Raw genomic sequence first — 22048 nt, 5'->3', positions numbered from 1 at the left:
ATTTAACCATCACTAAAATTCTGTAAAGCACATTAGTATACTACTACCATTTTACATTTGAGAAGAACGAAAATATAGAGAAATAATTTACTTAAAGTTATCTGGACAGCGGTAAGTCTAGGATTCAAACACAAACAGTCTGAATTTTAAGTCAGCATTCTTATCCATGTTCCTAAAAGTTGCCAAATAGGTAGAGCAGTGTATGTTTATGTCTCAGAAGTATCTTCCAAGACACCCAGTGGATGCCTGAACCCCCAGATAATACTGAACCCTATATGGACTATGTTCAATCTGATAACTGAGAGGCTATTCAGTGACTAAAGGACAGTTCGTGTATATAGTATGAATGCACTGAACAAAGAGATTATTCATGTCCTGGGTGGGTTGGAGTGAGACAGTGTGAGATTTCATCATGTTTCACAGAATGATGTGCAATTTAAAACTTAGGAATTATTTCTGAAATTTTTTATTCAATATATTTAGACTATGGTTGACCATGGGTAACTGAAACCACAGAAAGTGAAACTGCAAATAAGGATAAACTTCTATACTGGGGTTCATATTTCTTTTTTTGGGGGGACCTAAGTTAATCATAATTTTTATTTTATAGAATACATGAACTAAACTGCAGTAATCACATTAGAGAGATCTGAGGCTCTGAATGAATGAAAGAGCCCAATAGGCTCCCAGTAGTTCTATAGAATTGCACCTTTTTGTCACTGGAAAATGTTTTGTTTTTTTAAAAAATCTAAAAAATTGGCAAATAATAATTGTACGTATTCATGGGGTACAAAGTGATACTTCATCATATATAATGTATAGTGATCAGAACAGAGTAATTAGCATATCCATAATCTCAAACATGTATCATTTCTTTGTGTAGGGAATGTTCAGTATCTTTTTTCTATCTATTTGAAACTATATAATGTATTATTACTAACTAGAGTCATGCTACAGTGGTCTAGAATACTAAAACTTATTCCTCCTATCTAACTGTAATTTTGTATTCCTTAACAAATCTCTCCCTACCTCTCCCTTCCCCCTACCGTTTTAAGCCTCTATTAATCTTTGTCCTACTTTGTGCTTCTATGAGATCAACTTTTTAAATTTCCACATATCAGTGAGAACACACAATATTTAACTTTCTGGTTGCTGACTTATTTCATTTAATATAATGCCCTCTAGTTCCATCCATGTTGTCATAATGACAGGAATTCATTCTTTTTTATGGCTGAATAGTGTTCTAGTGTGTATGCATATGTGAGATTTTTAAAAAATCCTTTCATCTGTTGCTTGACACCTATGATGTATCTTATCTTGGCTATTGTAAGTAGTGCTGTAATAAACACAGGGGTGCTGATGTCCCTTGTGATACAGTGATTTTTTAGATAAAATCTTTTCTTTAGATAAATGCCTAGTAGCGGGATTGCTGGATCATATGGAAGTTCTATTTGTAGTTTTTTGAGGAAGCTCCTTTGTATTCTCCATAGTAGCTGTACTAGTTTACTTCATACCAGCAGTGTGTTAAGAGTTCCCTTTTCTCCACATTCTTGCCAGCATTTGTTATTTTTTGTTTTTGATAATAGCCATTCTAACTGGGGTGAAATGATACCCCACAACATTACTGTGATTTTGTTTTGCATTTTCCTGATTAGTGATGTTAAGCATTTTTTTCAAACATTTGTTCCCCATTTGCATGTCTTCTTTTGAGAAATGTCTGTTCAGATTAATTGGTCATTTTTTTTTCTGCCATTGACATGTTTGAGTTCCTTGTATATTTTGTATCTTAATCCCCTGTTGGATGAGTAGTTTGCAAATATTTTCTCCCATTCCATAGGTTGTCTTTTCACTCTACTGATTATTTTCTTCTGTGCAGAAGCCTCTTAGCTTAATATAATCCCATTTGCTTATATGTTGCTTTTGTTGCCTGTGCTCTAATAAAATCTTTTTTGAAATCCATGTCTTGAAGCATTTCATTAATGTTTTCTTCTAGTAGTTTTACTGTTTTAAGCCTTACATTTAGGTCTTTGATTCATTTAGAGCTTATTTTTGCATATGGGGAGAGGTAGGGGTCTAGTTTCATTCTTCTGTATTTAGATAGTTTTCCCAGCACCATTTATTTAAGAGAATGTCCTTTCCCCAATTAGTATTCTTGGCACCTCTGTCAAAAATCAGTTGGCTGTAGATATATGGTTTAACTAATTTTGGGGTTCTTTATTCTGTTCCATTGGTCTATGTGTTTTTATGCCAATGCCATGCTGGTTTTGTTACTATAGCATTATAGTATATTTTGAGGTCTGGTAGTGTGATATCTCCTTCTTTGTACTGTTTGCTCAGGATTGCTTTGGCCATTCAGAGTCTTTTGTGCTTCTGTACAAGTTTTAGGGTTTTTTTCCCTATTTTTATGAAGAATGTCATTGATATTTTGATAGGAATTGAATTAAATCTATAGATTCTTTTGGTTAGTATTGTCATTTAACAATATAGTCCTTCTGATCTATGAGCATGGGATGCCTTTCTATTTGTTTGAATTCTGTTCAATTTCTTTCATCAGTGTTTTTCAGTTTTCCTTGTAGAAGTCTTTCACCTCTTTGGTTAAATTGATTCCTAGGTATTTTATTTTATTTTTTGGTAGCTATTGTAAATGGCACTGCCTTCTTGATTTCTTTTTTCAGCTAGTTCTTTATTTATGTTTAGAAAGATTTCTTTGAATATTAATTTTGAATTTTGTTTTTTGAATATCAATTTTGTATCCAGGAATTTATTGAATTTGCTTATTAGTTCTAAGAGTTTTTTTTTTTTTTTTTTTTTTTTGTAGTCTTCAGGTTTTGCTATGTATACGATTATGTTGCCTGCACACAGGAACAATTCGACTTCCTCCTTTGAAATTGGATTCTCTTTATTTCTCTCTCTTGCCTAATTGCTCGGACTAGGACTTCCAGTATATGCTAAGAGTGATAAGAGTAGGCATCATTGTCTACTCCCATTTCTTAGGGGAAAAGCTTTCAGCTTTTTGTCATTGAATAATATGTTGCTGTACCAGATGTGGTTTCATTGCTTGAGCAAATTAATACATCTCCTGGTACCTGGTATGCAGCCATTAACTTGGCAAATGCCTTTTTCTCCATTCCTATCCATAAGGCCCACCAGAAGCAATTTGCCTTCAGCTGGCAAGGCCAGCAATATACCTTTACTATCCTACCTCAGGGGTATATCAACTCTCTGGCTTTGTATCATAATCTTATTTGGAGAGATGTTGATAGCTTTTTGCTTCCTCAAGATGTCATACTGGTCCATTACATTGATGGCATTAAGCTGATTGGATTCAGTGAGCAAGAAGTAGCAAACACACTGGACTTATCGGTGAGACATTTGTATGCAAGAGGATGGGAAATGAATCCAACTAAAATTCAAGGATTTACTTCAGTAAAATGTCTAGGGGTCCAGTGGTGTGGGGCCTGTCAAAATATTCCTTCTAAAGTGAAGGCTAAGTTGCTGCATTTGGCCCCTCCTACAACTAAAAAAGAGGCACAACCTCTTGGGCCTATTTGGATTTTGGGGGCAACACATTCCTCATTTGGGTGTGTTACTCCAGCCCGTTTATCAAGTGACCCAAAAGGCTGACAGTTTTGAGTGGGGTCCAGAACAGGAGAAGGCTCTGCAACAGGTCCAGGCTGCTGTGCAAGCTGCTCTGCCACTTGGGCCATATGACCCAGCAGACCCAATGGTGCTTGAGGTGTCAGTGGCAGATAGGGATGCTGTTTGGAGTCTTTGACAGGCTTCCATAGGTGAATTATAAGGGAGGTCTCTAGAATTTTGGAGCAAGGCCCTGCCATCTTCTGCAGATAACTACTCTCCTTTTGAGAGACAGCTATTGGTCTGTTACTGGGCTTTGGTGGAAACTGAATGTTTGACTATGGATCCTCAAGTCACCATGTGATCTGAATTGCCTATCATGAACTGGGTGCATTCTGACCTATCTAGCCATAAAGTCGGTCATGCACAGCAGCATTCCATCATCAAATGAAAGTATACGTGATTGGGCTCGAGAAGGTCCTGAAGGCACAAATACATTACATAAAGAAGTAGCTCAAATGCCCATGGTCTCCTCTCCTGCCACCCCGCCTCCTCTCCCCTAGCCTGCACCAGTGGCCTCATGGGGAGTTCCCTATGATTAGTTGACAGAGGAAGAGAAGACTAAGGCCTTGTTCACAGATGATTCTGCATGATATGCAGGCACTACCCAAAAGTGGACCACTGCATTACAACCCTTTTCTAGGACATCCCTGAAGGATAGTGGTGAAGGGAAATCTTTCCAGTAGGCAGAATTTCGAGCAGTGCGCCTGGTTGTACACTTTGCCTGGAAGGAGAAATGTCCAGATGTGCGATTATATACTGATTCATGGGCTGTAGCCAATGGTTTGGCTGTATGGTCAGAGACTTGGAAGAAGCATGATTGGAAAATTGGTGACAAAGAAATTTGGGGAAGAGGTAAGTGGATGGACCTTTCTGAGTGGTTGAAAACTGTGAAGATATTTGTATCCCATGTGAGTGCTCACCAACGAGTGACCTCGGCGGAGGAGGATTTTAATAATCAAGTGGATAGGATGACCCATTCTCTGGACATCACTCAGTCTCTTTTCCCAGCCACCTCTCTTATTGCCCAATGGCCCCAGGAACTAAGTGGCCATGGTGGCAAGGATGGAGGTTACACATGGGCTTAGCAACATGGACTTCCACTCACCAAGGCTGACCTGGCTACTGTCACTGCTGAGTGCTCAATTTGCCAGCAGCAGATACCAACACTGAACCCTCGATATGGCATCATTCCTCAGAGTGATCAGCCAGCTACCTGGTGGCAGGTTGATTATACTGGACCTCTTCCATCATGGCAAGGGCAGAGGTTTGTCCTCACTGGAACAGACACTTACTCCGGATATGGGTTTGCCAATCCTGCATGCAATGTTTCTGCCAAGACTCCATCCATGGACTCATGGAATGCCTTATCCACCATCATGGTATTCCACACAGCATTGCCTCTGACCAAGGCACTCACTTTACAGCTAAAACAGTGCAGCAGTGGGCTCATGCTCACGGAATTCACTGGTTTTACCATGTTCCCCATCATCCTGAAACAGCTGGATTGACAGAACAGTGGAATGGCCTTTTGAAGTCATAATTACATTGTCAACAGTGTACACTGACATTACTCTGCAGGGCTGGGACAAAGTTCTCCAGAAGGCCATGTATGCTCTGAATCAGTGTCCAATATATGTTACTGTTTCTCCCATAGACAGGATTCATGAGTCCAGGAATGAAGGGGTGCAAGTGCAAATGGCACCACTCACCATCACCCCTAGTGTTCCAATATCAAAATTGTTTCCTGTTCCTGCAACATTACATTCTGCTGGTCTAGAGGTTTTAGTTCCAGATGGAGGAATACTGCCACCAGGAGACACGACAATTATTCCATTAAACTGGAAGTTAAGATTGCCACCTGGACATTTTGGGTTCCTCCTACCTTTAAGTCCGCAGGCTAAAAAGGGAGTTACAGTGTTGGCTGGGGTGACTGACCCGGACCATCAAGATGAAATCAGTCTACTGCTCCATTGGAATACAGGAGATCCATTAGGGCGTCTCTTAGTATTACCATGCCCTGTGATTAAGGTCACTGGGAAACCACAATAGCTCAATCCAGGCAGGACTACAAATGGTCCAGACTTCTCAGGAATGAAGGTTTGGGTCACTACACCAGGAAAAAAACATGATCTGCTGAGGTGCTTGCTGAAGGCAAAGGAAATACAGAATGGGTAGTAGAAGAAGGTAGTCATCAATACCAGCTACAACCACATGACCAGCTTCAGAAATGAGGACTGTAACTGTCATGAGTATTTTCTCCTTTTGTTAAAATCATGTTTGTACATGTATACACTACTTAGTACATGTACTAAGAAAATATCTTCATTTTATTTCCTTTGACTTCATCATGCGACATAAGATTTATTGACTTCATATCAACATTGAAGTATTGTTAACTTTACGTAATAGTATTTGAGTTGGGGATTGGTGCATTTCTGGTTGTACTAAAGATAATTGTATTATGTTAGGCATAATTATGACCTTATTATTGTCTTTATTTGAAGATTATGTATGATCTCAGGAGATGTGTATGGGTTTAAGTTGACAAAGGTAGACATGTGATGGTTAATACTGCGTGTCAACATGATTGAATTGAAGGATGCAAAATATTGATCCTGGGTGTGTCTGTGAGGGTGTTGCCAAAGATGATTAACATTTAAGTCAGTGGCTTGGGAAGGCAGACTCACCCTGTGGGCACAATGTAATCAGCTGTCAGCGAATATAAGGCAGGCAGAAAAACGTGAAAAAGTGAGACTGGCCTAGCTTCCCAGCCTACATCTTTCTCCTGTGCTGGATGCTTCCTGCCCTCGAATGCAGGACTCCAGGTGCCCAGCCGACTTATTCTTTTAATACCTGCATGATATGTGATTTTGTGGAAGCACAAGCCTTCTGCTGATGGTATTCATAGTGGCCCTAAAGTATTGTGACCACAACTAATGTGCAGCAGGGCATTTTCAGGGTAATTATTTTAATTTTTAAGATATATGGTACTAAGATGGCTGTCATAAAAGGATAAAATTTATTTTAAAAATGATTTTCCTGTAGCACTGTTCTTCAGACACTTATTTGTCTCTGTTGATGAGCATGTTTGTTTAAATATTATAAGTCCTTCTGAAATCATAAATGCAAGATGCTTATTCTTTATTAACTATCATTTATGAAAGAATAATATTAAAAAACATTTCTAAGATTGAGTTCCTAAAAAAAGTTTTGTTGAGCATGGCTTAGTGTTTTGTAAATGCATCTATTTGGAATTCATATTTTTATTTTTCATGATTCATTCCACTATTTTTTTTTAAATTTAGAAGTTATGTTAAGGCTACTATTAGAGAAGAAAGAGAAACCTGAAGAGAAGTTAGATTTTCAGGAATGAAAATGTGGAATGCTAAACAGTTTAGCAGCATTTAGTCTACATCTTCCAATCTTAAATAGCTCTTCATATTTTATTTCACCACATGACATGTATTCAAGTTGGATGAATGTGCCAGATGCTACATTTATACTTAACTGAAAAATTACCCAGTAGCAATTTAGAATTCAGCAGACTTCATCATATTAGTAACTTTTTATTGTTTGTATGAATTAGCTCGTGTTTCTCTTCCTAAGTGTCATGGCTTCTCTATGATTGAGGCTCAGTCTGTAGCTATTCTTTGTTTTTAATTGGTCATTTAATCAAAATGTAAGCTTTTATTCCTAATCTTTCATGGATTATTTCACTGACTATAAATAATGCTATTTTATCTTTTCCTTTTTTAAAATCATATCACTTTAAGGCACTTAGGCTTACATTAAATTAAGGGAGACATATTTGGACTGATATAAATGGACTAGACATTTATACATGCAAATTGGCTAACTATACTTCTAACATTCATTTATTTCTGTATCTGGCCTAGAATGTGGAAAAAGATGTAGGAGTAATTATCCCAAATGTTTTAAAAAGTTGGATTATATTGGAACAGTGTCTGACAAACCTGGAGAAGACAATGCAATTGACATTGATTGACACAATCCCTACTTTGAAAATAACCAGCCAATCTACTTAACAGAAATTGCAAAGGAATACTGTTTAAATCCCGTATTTTTTCAAGGACATCCAATTTTATTATTGTAAACTTTAAAAATAAATGTTCTTTTAGAAAATGGAAAACAAGCATAATAAAATATGGCAATTTCGCCAGAGGAAAACTATAGTAACCAAATTTAGACATGTACTGGAACATTCTTCTGAACAAAATGAACTCTCTTAAACTTGACAAAGGGTAGGGTGAGAGCATGTAGACTTATTGAGGAAAGATACTAACAAAATCGTTTGCAATATTAAAAAAACTCAATATGCCAATAACAAATTTTAAAAATCCAGTCATTAAAAGGCTTATATATGGATTTCCATAAGCTTCAGACTTAATCCTCAACATATTTGAAAGTAATAATACTAAACTTCTTAGCAATAGTTTTGTCTTCTGCTCCTTGCTTCTAATACTTATTTAAAAAATTGATTTTTCAACATACTTCTGTCATTTTTAATCATCCAACAATGATAAATATTTATTATGTGCTAACTCCTATATGCTGTATACTTGCAGCACTCAAGCTAGATTTAGTTTTTGCTGGGGGGCAGTAAATGAAAAATTTCAATTCAATATTAATTGAAGTGCAACAAAATACTTGTTGATTTTTTAAAAAAAATTTAAAAGGTGTGACTGTTCTGCCCTTCTACTAATCTCTTACTAATCAGTTTCTAGCCTGATAAAAATCACATAATCTTTTAGACCTGCAGTTGCATCATGTAAAAATTTTGGAACACAAATAATCAAATGATAGACAGAGCTGATGTTGAAAAGCATTCTTTCTTTACAAACACATGGAATTACAGAAAATGTATTACCATTTTATAGCTGTATAAAATCACATAGCTGAGTTTCAAAACAAGAAAGTCAAATCTCTAGGAGCTGGAAATAAAGTGGAAATAAGTAATGGCAAGTGGGAATTGAAGCTGTGTGGCCCATTATGGCAATGCTTTAGAGGCTAGGAATTTTTTGGCAACACAAAACAGGACTTAAAGTTACAGACCATGTACTAGAGGGGCTATTCCTCAGCAATTTGAATAAAACCAGGAGCTGCAAACATACATCCCATTGGAAACACTCATCCTTTTTATCCCAGGGAAGGGTATAAATTATGGTCACTCATCCTGCACCACATATGGAAATACTACTATCAAGAAGCCTTCGACTTTCATGATACTTTTGGAAACGCTCAGCCAAAAAACTAGGTAAAATATGCTCTGTAACTATGAATACTGTATCTCTTAATAGAGCCAACAATAAAATCATCCCAAAGAAAATGCAGTATCTCTAAAAAGACTGATTACCACGGGGATGTGCTCTTTTACTCATGAATGAGAAGCTACTATGGGTCTTCCTCTCTTTACAAAACAACTAGAAAACAGGAAAAATAGCTGAAAAACCTATTTTCAGAAGTTGTTTAACAGGAATCATAGGACTAGGATTCCTAATAGAAGGGAAGCATATAAAATGAAATCTATAATTGCCCTTAGCTTTCTGCCTAGGAGAATTTCTAGACTGCAGGGAAGGGAGGAGAAATATAAACAAAGCCCTATGGTCCTAATGGGTTGAAAAAACCAAGACCTCAGATCAAGAAGCTGAGGCGGCTAGAATTTGCCGGGAAGATTTCCAGGGAAGAAGTTGCTATGACAAAAAGTGCTCCAGAGATCTATATAAGGTCCTTGAGTCTTTGGCTGAATACAAATCTGTAAACATAATGGTAGAACTTTATTAAGTCAGGTAAAGAAAAACTACCTGGGAGAGAAAAATTAACGGAGAACCAGAAGCTGAATAACTCACAGAACTTACACAGGGCTAGGAATTATTTGAGTTCCTATTAGTCAAAGTGGAGCAATCTTACTGAATACATAATGCAGTCACTAGAAATCCCAAAAAGGTCATGCCGTAGTGGTGGGGGCTGTTACCTCAGTGTAAAGGTAATTCTAGACCCACTCTAAAAAAGCTTTAGAATATGCCTGAAAAATATGCTGATCTGCAAGGAATTTAAATGCCTGCCAGAACAAAGTCCACCATTACTTAAATGAAATTCAGCACTTACCAACATAAAATTCATGTCTGACGTTCAAAGAATTACTAGACATTTGAAGAAAGCAGGAAAATGTGATCCTTAACCAGAAGAAAAATCTGTCAATAAAAACAGACACAGAAATGAGAATGATCGTGGAATTAGCAGGCAAGGCTTTAAAACTATTTTATACATGAACACATATGGAATATGTATATATAGGTATTAAATATTCTCCATGATATAAAGAAAAATATAAAATTAATGACGGAGAGAACCAAACAGAACTTCTAGAGATGAAACTTTTATAGGATGGAATAACATGCAGGTTAGACACTGAAGAAGCAAAGATTAAAGACTTTGAAGACAAAATAATATAAACATTAAAAATGAAGCAAAAATGACTGAAAAGAAAAATGAACAGAGGCTCAGTGAACTATGGGAAAGCAGTCACATGCACGCGCGCGCGCGCACACACACACACACACACACACTCTTGAAGTCCCAGAAAAAGAGGAGAAAAGAAAATATGTAAATAACTAGTGGCCAAAAAATATCCGAAAATGGTGAAAACTAAATGCCCACAGATCTAAGAAGCTGAAAGAAACTCAAGCAGGATAAATTCAAAGATGCTCACACCAAAACACATTACAAATTGTGCAAAACTAGTAATAAAGAGAAAATATTAAAGATCAGAAGAAAAAATAAAAATAAAAACACATTTATTCACAGAGGAACCAAGAAAAGAATGACTGTGTGATTCTCACTAGAAACTGATTAAGCCAAGTTATACTGAAATGATATATGAGTGTGAAGGGTGGGGAAGCAGGATATAGAACTCTATATTTAGTAAAAAGATTTTTCTGAGGGAGTTGCCAAGATGGCCGAATAGGAACAGCTCGGGTCTGCAGCTCCCAGCATGATCAACACAGAAGATGGTGATTTCTGCATTTCCAACTGAGGTACCTTGTTCATCTCATTGGGACTGGCTGGACAGTGGGTACAGTCCACAGAGGGCGAGTTGAAGCAGGGCAGGGCATTGCCTCACCCAAGAAGCAGAAGGCATCGGGGATTTCTGTTTCCTAGCCAAGGAAGCTGTGACAGACTACCTGGAAAAACAGGACACTCCTCGCCCAAATACTGCACTTTTCCCAAGGTATTAGCAACTGGTAGACAAGGTGATTCTCCCCCGTGCCTGGCTTGGTGGGTCCCGCACCCACGGAGCCTTGCTCACTGCTAGCGCAACAGTCTGAGATCGATCTGCGAGGGGTGTGTGCCATTGCTGAGGGTTGAGTGGGTAAAAAAAATGGCTGGGAAGCTTGAACTGGGCTGAGCCAACCGCAGCTCAACTAGATCTACTGCCTCTAGACTCCACCTCTGTGGGCAGGGCACAGATGAACAAAAGGCAGCAGACAATTTCTGCAGACTTAAACATCCCCGTCTGACAGCTCTGAAGAGAGCAGTGTTTCTCCCAGCACAGCATTTGAGCTCTGAGAATGAATAGACTGTCTCCTCAAGTGAGTCCCTCACGCCAGTGTAGTCTAACTGGGAGACACCTCCCAGTAGGGGCCAAAAGACACCTCATATAGGCAGTTGCCTCTCTGGGACAAAGCTTCCAGAGGAAGGATCAGGCAGCAATATTTGCTGATCTGCAGCCTCTGCTGGTGATACCCAGGCAAGCAGGGTCTGGAGTGGAACTCCAGCAAACTCCAACAGACCTTCAGCTGAGGGACCTGACTGTTAACATACAGAAAGGAATAGCATCAACATCAACAAAAAGTTCATCTATACCAAAACCCCATCTGTAGGTCACCAACATCAAAGACCAAAGGTAGATAAAACCACAAAGATAGGGAGAAAACAGAGCAGAAAAGTTGAAAATTCTAAAAATCAGAGTGTGTCTTCTCCTCCAAAGGACTGCAGCTCCTCTCCAGCAATGGAACTAAGCTGGACGGAGAATGTCTTTGACGAGTTGACAGAAGTAGGCTTCAGAAGGTCGGTAATAACAAACTTCTCCAAGCTAAAGGAGTATGTTTGAACCCATCACAAGGAAGCTAAAAACCTTGAAAAAAGATTAGACGAATGGCTAACTAGAATAAACAGTGTAGAGAAGACCTTAAATGACCTAACAGAGCTGAAAACCATGGCATGAGAACTTCGTGATGCATGCACAAGCTTCAGTAGCTGATTTGATCAAGTGGAAGAAAGGGTATCAGTGATTGAAGATCAAATTAATGAAATAAAACAAAAAGACAAAGTTAGAGAAAAAAAAGTAAAAACAAATGAACAAAGCCTCCAAAATATATGTGACCATGTGAAAAGACCAAATCTATGTTTGATTGTGTACCTGAAAGTGACGGGGAGAATGGAACCAAGTTGGAAAACATGATTCAGAAAATTATCCAGGAGAACTTCCCCAGTCTAGCAAGGCAGGCCAACATTCAAACTCAGGAAATACAGAGAACACCACAAACATATTCCTCGAGAAGAGCAACCCCAAGACACATAATTGTCAAATTCACCAAGGTTGAAATGAAGGAAAAAGTGTTAAGCGCAGCCAGAGAGAAAGGTCGAGTTACCCACAAAGGGAAGTCCTTCAGACTAACAGCAGATCTCTTGGCAGAAACACTATATGCTAGAAGAGAGTGGGGTCCAATATTCAACATTCTTAAAGAATTTTGAACCCAGAATTTCATATCCAGCCAAACTAAGCTTCATAAGTGAAAGAGAAATAAAATCCTTTACAGACAAGCAAATGCTGAAAGATTTTTGTTACCACCAGTCCTGCCTTACAAGAGCTCCTGAAGGAAGCACTAAACATGGAAAGGAAAAACCAGTACCAGCAACTGCAAAAATATGCCAAATTGTAAAGGATGCTATGAAGAAACTGCATCAATTAACGGGCAAAATAACCAGTGAACATCATAATGACAGGATCAAATTCACACACAACAATATTAACCTTAAATGTAAATGGGCTAAATGACCCAATTAAAAGACACAGACTGGCAAATTGGATAAACAGTCAAGATCCATCAGTGTGCTGTATTCAGGAGACCCATCTAAAGTGCAAAGATGCACATAGGCTAATAAAAGGGGATGGAGGAAGATCTACCAAGCAAACAGAAAGAAGAGAAAAAAAAGCAGGGGTTGCAATCCTAGTCTCTGATAAAACAGACTTTAAACAAACAAAGATCAACGGAGACAAAGAAGGCCATTATATAATGGTAATGGGATCAATTCAACAAGAAGAGCTAACTATCCTAAATATATATGCACCCAGATTCGTAAAGGAAGTCCTTAGAGACCTACAAAGAGACTTATACACAATATAATGGGATACTTTAACACCCCACTGTCAATATTAGACAGATCAATGAGACAGAAGGTTAACAAGGATATCCAGGACCCGAACTCAGTTCTGCAACAAGCAGACCTAATAGAAATATACAGAACTCTCCACCCCAATTCAACAGAGTATACATTATTCTCAGCACCATATCACACTTATTCTAAAACTGACCACATGATTGGAAGTAAAACACTCCTCAGCAAATGTAAAAGAACAGAAATCACAACAAACTGTCCCTTAGACCACAGTGCAATCAAATTAGAACTGAGGATTAAGAAACTCACTCAAAACCGTACAACTACATGGAAACTGAACAACTTATTCCTGGATGACTACTGGATAAATAATGAAATTAAGAAAGAAACAAAGATGTTTTTTCAAACCAATGAGAACAAAGACACAACGTACCAGAATAATCTCTGGGACACATTTAAAGTAGTGTGTAGAGGGAAATTTATATCACTAAATGCCCACAAGAGGAAGCAGGAAAGATCTAAAATCTACACCCTAACGTCACAGTTAAAATAACTAGAGAAATAGGAGCAAACAAATTCAAAAGCTAGCGGAAGGCAAGAAATAACTAAGATCAGAGCAGAACTGAAAGAGATAGACACAGAAGCCCTTTCAAAAATCAATGAATCCAGGAGCTGTTTTTTTTTGAAAAGATTAACAAAATTAATAGACTGCTAGCAAGACTAATAAAGAAGAAAAGAGAAGAATCAAATAGACACAATAAAAAATGATAAAGAGGATATCACCACCGATCCTACAGAAATACAAACTACCATCAGAGCATACTATAAACACATCTACGCAAATAAACTAGAAAATCTAGAAGAAATGGATACATTTCTGCACACATCCACTCTCCCAAGACTAAACCAGGAAGAAGTTGAATCTCTGAATAGGCCAATAACAGGCTCTGAAATTGAAGAAGTAATTAATAGCCTACCAACCAAAAAAAGTCCAGGACCAGATGGATTCAGAGTATAATTCTACCAGAGGTACAAAGAGGAGCTGGTACCATTCCTTCTGAAACTATTCCAATCAATAGAAAAAGAGGGAATCCATTCTAACTCATTTTATGAGGCCACCATCATCCTGATACCAAAGTCTAGCAGACATACAACAACAAAAAAAACCCAGAATTTTAGACCAATATCCCTGAATAAAGATCAATGCAAAAATCCTCAATAAAATATGGCAAAACAAATCCAGCAGCACATCAAAAAGCTTATCCACCACAATCAAGTTGGCTTCATCCCTGGAATGCCAGGCTGGTTCAACCTATGCAAATCAATAAATGTAATCCATCACGTAAACAGAACCAATGACAAAAACCACATGATAATCTCAATAGATGCAGAAAAGGCCTTCAACAAAATTCAACAGCCCTTCATGCTAAAAACTCTCAATAAACTAGGTATTCATGGAATGTATCTCAAAATAATAAGAGTTATTTATAACAAACCCACAGCCAATATCATAATGAATGGGTAAAAACTGGAAGCATTCCCCTTGAAAACCAGCACAAGACAAGGATGCCCTCTCTCACCCCTCCTAGTCAACACAGTGTTGGAAGTTCTGGCCAAGGAAATCAGGCAAGAGAAAGAAATAAAAGGTATTCGGTTAGGAAATGAGGAAGTCAAATTGTCTCTGCTTGCAGATGACATGATTGTATGTTTAGAAAACCGCATCGTCTCAGCCCAAAAATCTCCTTAGGCTGATAAGCAACTTCAGCAAAAGTCTCAGGATACAAAATCAATGTGCAAAAATCACAAGCATTCCTATACACCATTAACAGACAAACAGACAACCAAATCATGAGTGAACTCCCATTTACAATTGCTACAAAGGGAATATAATACTTAGGAATCCAACTTACAAGGGATGTGAAGGACTTCTTCCAGGAGAACTGCAAACCACTGCTCAATGAAATAAAAGAGGACACAAACAAATGGAAGAATATTCCATGCTTATGGATAGGAAGAATCAATATTGTGAAAATGGCCATACTGCCCAAAGTAATTTATGGATTCAATACCATACCCATCAAGCTACCAGTGACTTTCTTCACAGAATTGGAAAAAACTACTTTAAAGTTCATATGAACCAAAAAAGAGCCTGCATTGCGGAGACAATCCTAAGCAAAAAGAACAAAGCTGGAGGCATCACACTACCTGACTTCAAACTATACTACAAGCCTACAGTAACCAAAACAGCATGGTACTGGTACCAAAACAGATATCTAGACCAATGGAACAGAACAGAGGCCTCAGAAAGAATGTCACACATCTACAACCACCTGATCTTTCACAAATCTGACAAAAATAAGAAATAGGGAAAGGATTCCCTATTTAATAAATGGTGCTGGGAAAACTGGCCAGCCATATGTAGAAAGTCGAAATGATCTCTTCCTTATACATTATACAAAAATTAAATACTTAAATGTTAGACCTAAAACTGTAAAAGCCCTAGAAGAAAACTTTGGCAATACCATTCAGGACATAGGCATGGACAAGGACTTCATGACTAAAACACCAAAGCAATGGCAACAAAAGCCAAAATAGACAAGTGGGATCTAATTAAACTAAAGAGCTTCTGCATGGCAAAAGAAACTATCATCAGAGTGAACAGGCAACCTACAGAATTGGAGAAAATTTTTGCAATCTATCCATCTGACAAAGGGCTAATTTCCAGAATCTACAAAGAACTGAAACAAATTTACAAGAAAAAAACCAACAATCCCATCAAAAAGCGGGCAAAGGATATGAACAGACACTTATCAAAAGAAGACATCTGTGCAGCCATCAGACACATGAAAAAATGCTCATCATCACTGGCCATCAGAGAAATACAAATCAAAATCACAATGAGATACCATCTCATGCCAGTTAGAATGGCAATCATTAAAAAGCCAGGAAACAACAGATGCTGGAGAGGATGTGGAGAAATAGGAACACTTTTACACTGTTGGTGGAAGTGTAAATTAGTTCAACCATTGTGGAAGACACTGTGGCAATTCTTCAAGGATTTAGAACTAGAATTACCATTTGACCCAGCAATCCCATAACTGGGTATATAACCAAAGGATTATAAATCATGCTGCTATAAAGACACATGCACAAGTATGTTTATTGTAGTACTATTCACAATAGCAAAGACTTGGAACCGACCCAAAAGTCCATCAATGATAGACTGGATTAAGAAAATGTGGCACATATACACCATGGAATACTATGCAGCCATAAAAAAGATGAGTTCATGTCCTTTGAAGGGACATGGATGAAGCTGGAAAGCATCATTCTCAGCAAACTATCACAAGGACAGTAAACCAAACACCACATGTTCTCACTCATAGGTGGAAATTGAACAATGAGATTACCTGGACACAGGGCAGGGAACATCATACACTGTCATCTATTGGGGGTTGGGGAGGTTTGGGGAGGGATAGCATTGGGAGAAATGCCTAATGTAAATGATGGGTTTATGAGTGCAGCAAACCAACATGGCACATGTATACCTACATATCAAATCTGCACGTTGTGCACATGTACCCTAGAACTTAAAGAATAAAAAAATTTTTCATAAAGGAAGGTGAAAAAAATAATTTTTAGACAAAAATAAATTTTGGAAAATTCATTGCCAGAATAACTTCATTACAGGATAGGTTGTAGTAAGTTCTTCAGTCAGAAAGAAACAGACATGATATGGAATCTTGGATCTACACAAAACTCAAGAGTACTCAGAATGGAAAACAGGTCTAACGTAGGTCTAAAACATAACTGGGGGTTTTGTAACATTTCCAGAAGTAAAATAGACATAGAGCTAAAAAGCAAAATGACAACAGCACGAAGTACAGAAGGGAGAAATGAAAATAAACTGTAAGTTTCTTACATGAGAAGCAGTATATTATTTGAAGATACACTATAATAAATTAAAGATGGATACTGATAACAGAAAAACACTAAGAAATCATAGAAGTAGACATAATAAATAAGCTAACTGTAAAAATAAAATGGAGTAATAATAAAATACTCAATCCCCTCCAAAAAGGGAAAAAGGAATAAGAAAAAATGGGACAAATGAGAAAAAAAATGGAAGATAGTAGATTTAAACCATATTGAGAACTGCATTAAATATAAATGCCTAAATACTTCATGAGACAAAGAACATCTCACAAGGGGAAATTGAAAAAGTTTTGGAAATGAAAATGACATTTCAGAATATAAAAATTAATGAAGCATTTCTAAAATGTTACTTTGAGGAAAATGCATGGATTTAAATGATTGTATTAATAAAAAGAAATGTCAAAAAATGACTGATTTAAATTTGGATTAAGAAATCACAAAAAGGAGAGGGATAGCAGACAAGGTGACAGAAGATAGGAGACAGGATAATGTGCCACTCGCACTTGGACAGACATAATAGCATATGGAGAATTACACTACGATTTTTTGCTTCAAGAACCATTGCAGGAATGTACCAGGAAAACCAAAATAATTCACAGGTTCTTTGAAAGAAGTGGCACAACAGTGCAAATTCTGCAAAAACAGGTAAAAAACTGAGTTCCCAAAGTGTGAGGCAGGGAAACCTGCCTCCAAACACAAAGTTCCCCTGGGGAATCTGAACATTCAGATCACGGGAGAAGGATTTAACCTTACCTAGAGCTAAAACAGATTTAGGGAGTCATGTGGAATGTAAAAGTAGAAAGTAATGGGAGGTGCCTGACAGGAACTCCCAGTCTCCAGCTCAAGTTCCCCCAGGGAAGCCATCGCTGACTATACTTCACAGAGGCTCTCAAGGAAGGCAGCAAGTGGAATTGGGGAGGGGTCACAGGGCAAAGGAAGCTTCCAAGTGAAATTGGTAGTGTTTTCAACTGGGCACAATTTTCTTGAGTGGAATTGAGGAGATGAGCAGGAGCTGCTGCAGACATAAATGCAGGAGTGCAGGAGCTGCCACTTGCTTTCTCAGTATGGAAGCTCAGGGCCTGGGGCAAGGTCTGAGCGGGACACTGCAGGAGCGAGACTGGCCCGCCAACTGCATCGGAGCTCTGTGAGGCCTCTTGCTACTGGCTATCCCCCACTTCCCTGGCAAACTATATGATACAGCAGAAGTGGCCAAGATCCCTTCTGGAACATAATCTCGTTGACCTGAGAACCACCTTTCATCCCTCACAGTGGCCATGGCAAGCCCTGCCCAAGGAGAGTTTGAGTCCAGACTTGCCTAACCCTGTCTCTACCTGATAGTATTTCTCTATCTGCGTTGGTAGCCAAACACAAAAGACAGAAACTCTTGGGAGTTTTACGACCCCACGTATCACTGATAAACCAACGTACCTCCCCTGGACAACTTAGGGCAAGCTTAGATACCCCTACTACTACTGCAGGTGGTGTTCTCTTAAAAGCACCACCTCCTGGCTGGAGGCCAACCAACTCAAGCCATTACAGCAACTCATGACAGAATAACCTTGATCCTAGGAAGGAGAAGACAACACCTAATTCCACTGCCTGCAACATATTAGCTAACCAGAGGTCTTGAGTGTGTCCATGTGAAAACTTCACTGTTAATATAATCAGCATTTAAGAAAGCCAGCATACTAAATATCTATAATCAAGGAGTCTCACCGTCCACTTCATTTCCCTGCCACTTCTACCAGAGCAGGAGCTGGTATCCGTAGCTAGGAGACATGAAGAGGGATCACATCATAGGACTGTTTGCAGACATTCCCTAGCAACAGGCTGGAGCCTAGTGGCCTCTCTGGGTGGCTAGACTCAGAAGTGTGATAACAATCTCTGTAGTCCAGCTCTCAGGATGCCCCATTGCTATGGGAAGGGGGAGAACACCACATCAAAGGATCACCCCATGGGACAAGATAATCTGAACATCAGGCATTGAGTTTCAGACCTCTCCACAGAAATAGTGTATCCAATTGAGAAGGAAACAGAAAAGTAATTCTGTTACTATGACAAAACAGGGTTCTATTGGTATAACACCCCCCAAAAGATTACATTAGCTCCCCAGCTATGGATGTGAACCAAGAAGAAATCTCAGACTTGCCAGATAAAGAATTCAGAAAGTTGATTATCAAGCTACTTAAGGAAATATCAGAGAAAGGTGAAATCAACTTAAGGAAAATTTTAAAAAAATACTGGTTATAGAAGAAAAACTCTCCAGAGAAATAGGTGTCATAAAGAAAAAACAGTCACAACTTCTGGACACGAAAGATACACTTAGAGAAATGCAAAACACACTGAAAAGTTCAACAGTAGAATAGAACAAGTAGAAGAAAGAACATCAGAGCTTGAAGAAAAGGCTTTCAAATTAACCCAATCTGACAAAGACAAAGATAAAATAATTTTTAAAAAATGAACGAAACCACCAAGAAATTTGAGATTATATTAAACATCCAAACCTGAGACTAATTCATGTTCCTGAGGAGAAAGAGAAATTTAAAAGTTTGGAAAACTTATTTCAGGGAATAATTGAGGAAAACTTCCCTGGCCTTGCTAGAGATCTAGATATCCAAATAAAAGAAGCTCAAAAAACACCCAGGAAATTCATCACAAAAAGATAATCACCTAGGCACATAGTCATAAGGTTATCTAAAGTCTCGATGAACAAAATAATCTTGAGCTGTAAGACAAAAGTGTCTGATAACCTCTAAAAGAAAAACCTATCAGATTAACAGCAGATTTCTCAGCAGAAACCTTAAAAGCCAGAAGGAACTGGGGTCCCATCTTTACTCTCCTAAAACAAAACCATTACTAGCCAAGAACTTTGTATTTGGCAAAACTAAGCTTCATAAATGAAGGAGAGATAAAGTCTTTTTCAAACAAACAAATACTGGGAGAATTTGCCACTATCAAGCCAGTACTACAAGAAATGTTAAAAGGAGTTCTAAATTTTTTTTTTTTTTTTTTTTTTTTTTTTTGAGACAGAGTCTCACTCTGTCGCCCATGCTGGAGTGCAGTGGCACGATCTCGGCTCACTGCAATGTCTGCCTCCTGGGTTCAAGTGATTCCCCCGCCTCAGCCTCCTGAGTAACGGGGACAACAGGTGCATGCCATCATGCCCAACTAGTTTTTGTATTTTTAGTAGAGACAGGATTTTGCCATGTTGGTCAGGCCGGTCCTGAACTCCTGACCTCAAGTGATCCACCTGCCTTGGCCTCCCAAAGTGCTTGGATTACAGATGTGAGCCACCGCACCTGGCCTAGTTCTAAATCTTGAAACAAACGCTAGAAATATACCAAAATAGAACCTGCTTAAAGCATAAATATCACAGGGCCTATAAAACAATAACACAATGAAAAAAATAACAGAAGGTATAAAGGCAACAACTTGCATAATGAATAGAACAATACCTCACATTTCAATACTAATGTTGAATGTAAATGGCCTAAATGCTCCACTTAAAAGATACAGAATGGATAAATATCAACGAACCAAGTATCTGCTGTCTTCAAGAGACTCACCTAAAACATAAGCACCCACATAAACTTAAGGTATAGGGGTGGAAAAAGATATTCCATGCAAATGGAAACCAGAAGCAAGCAGGAGTAGCTATTCTTCAATTCTTATATCAAACAAAACAGACTTTAAAGCAACAACAGTAAAAAAAAATATATAAATAAATAAAAAGTATAAAAAGACAAAGAGGGACATTATATAATAATAAAAAGACTAGTTTGACAGGAAAATATCACATCCTAAATGTATATGCACCTAACACTGGTGCTCCTAATTTTATAAAACGATTACTACTAGTCCTAAGAAATGAGATAGATGGCAACACAGTAATAGTAGGGGACTTCAATGCTCTACTGACAGCACTAGACAGGTGATCAAGACAGAAAGTCAACAAAGAAACAATGGACTTAACAAATATTTACAGAACATTCTATCCAACAACTGCAGAGTATACATTCTTTTCTTCAGCACATGGAGCATTCTCCAAGATAGACCATATGATAGATCACAAAACAAGCCTCAATAAATTTAAGAAAATCAAAATTATATAAAGTATCCTCTCAGACCATAGTGGGAAAAAAAAACTGGAAATTAACTCCAAAAGGAACCCTTGAAACTATACAAATACATGGAAATTAAATAATTTTCTCTTGAATGATCTTTGGGTCAACAATGAAATCAAGATGGAAATTTAAAAATTCTCTGAGTTGAACAAATAGTGATACAATGTATCAAAACCTCTGGGATACAGTAAAAGCTGTGCTAAGAGGAAAGTTTATAGCATTAAATGTTCACATCACAAAGTCTGAAACAGTGCAAACAAGCAATCTCAACCTCAAGCTCACACCTCAAGGAAGTAGAGAAACAAGAACAAACCAAACCCAAACCCAGCAGAATAGAAGAAATAACAAAGACCAGAGCAGAACTAAATGAAATTGAAACGAATACAAATACAAAAGACAAATGACACAAAAAGCTGTTTCTTTGGAAAGATAAGCAAAATTTATGCACCAATAGTGAGATTAATCAAGAAAAGAAGAGAGAAGATCCAAGAAAACTCAATTAGAAATAAAAGGGAGATATTACAACTGATACCACAGAAATACAAAAGACTATTCAAGGCTGCTATAAATACCTTTACACACAGAAACTAGAGAATCTAGAGGAGATGGATACATTTCTGGAAATATACAACCCTCTTAGATTAAATCAGGAAGAAATAGAAGCTCTGAACAGACCAACAACAAGTAGCGAGACTGAAACAATAATTCAAAAATTGCCAACAAAAAATGTCCAGGACCAGATGGATTCATGGCTGAGTTCTATCCAACATTCAAAGAAGAAATGGTACCAATCTTACTGAAACTACTCCAAAAGATGGAGAACAAGGCAATCCTCCCTAAATAATTCTGTGAAACCAGTATCATGTTAATACCAAAACCATCAAAGGACATAACAAAAAAGAAAACTACAGATCAATACTGTGATGAAC

General features: G+C 37.8%; 1 long non-coding RNA gene across 1 annotated transcript in view; it reads right to left on the bottom strand.

The window, feature by feature from the left end:
- Positions 1-19548, bottom strand: part of LOC110743494 — a 208745-nt gene extending 189197 nt beyond the window's left edge. The window contains exons 1-2 of the long non-coding RNA XR_002522630.1: positions 18712-19548; positions 9766-9851 (exon numbers count right to left, since the gene is read on the bottom strand). This is a non-coding gene — a long non-coding RNA (uncharacterized LOC110743494). The remainder of the gene's footprint in view (positions 1-9765; positions 9852-18711) is intronic.
- Between the last annotated feature and the right edge of the window lie 2500 nt (positions 19549-22048).

The sequence above is a fragment of the Papio anubis genome, chromosome 5, assembly GCF_008728515.1.
Source record: "Papio anubis isolate 15944 chromosome 5, Panubis1.0, whole genome shotgun sequence".
Classification (NCBI taxonomy): domain Eukaryota; kingdom Metazoa; phylum Chordata; class Mammalia; order Primates; family Cercopithecidae; genus Papio; species Papio anubis.
Note: the sequence above shows the minus strand (reverse complement) of the source record. Positions and strands in the feature narration are given on the sequence as shown.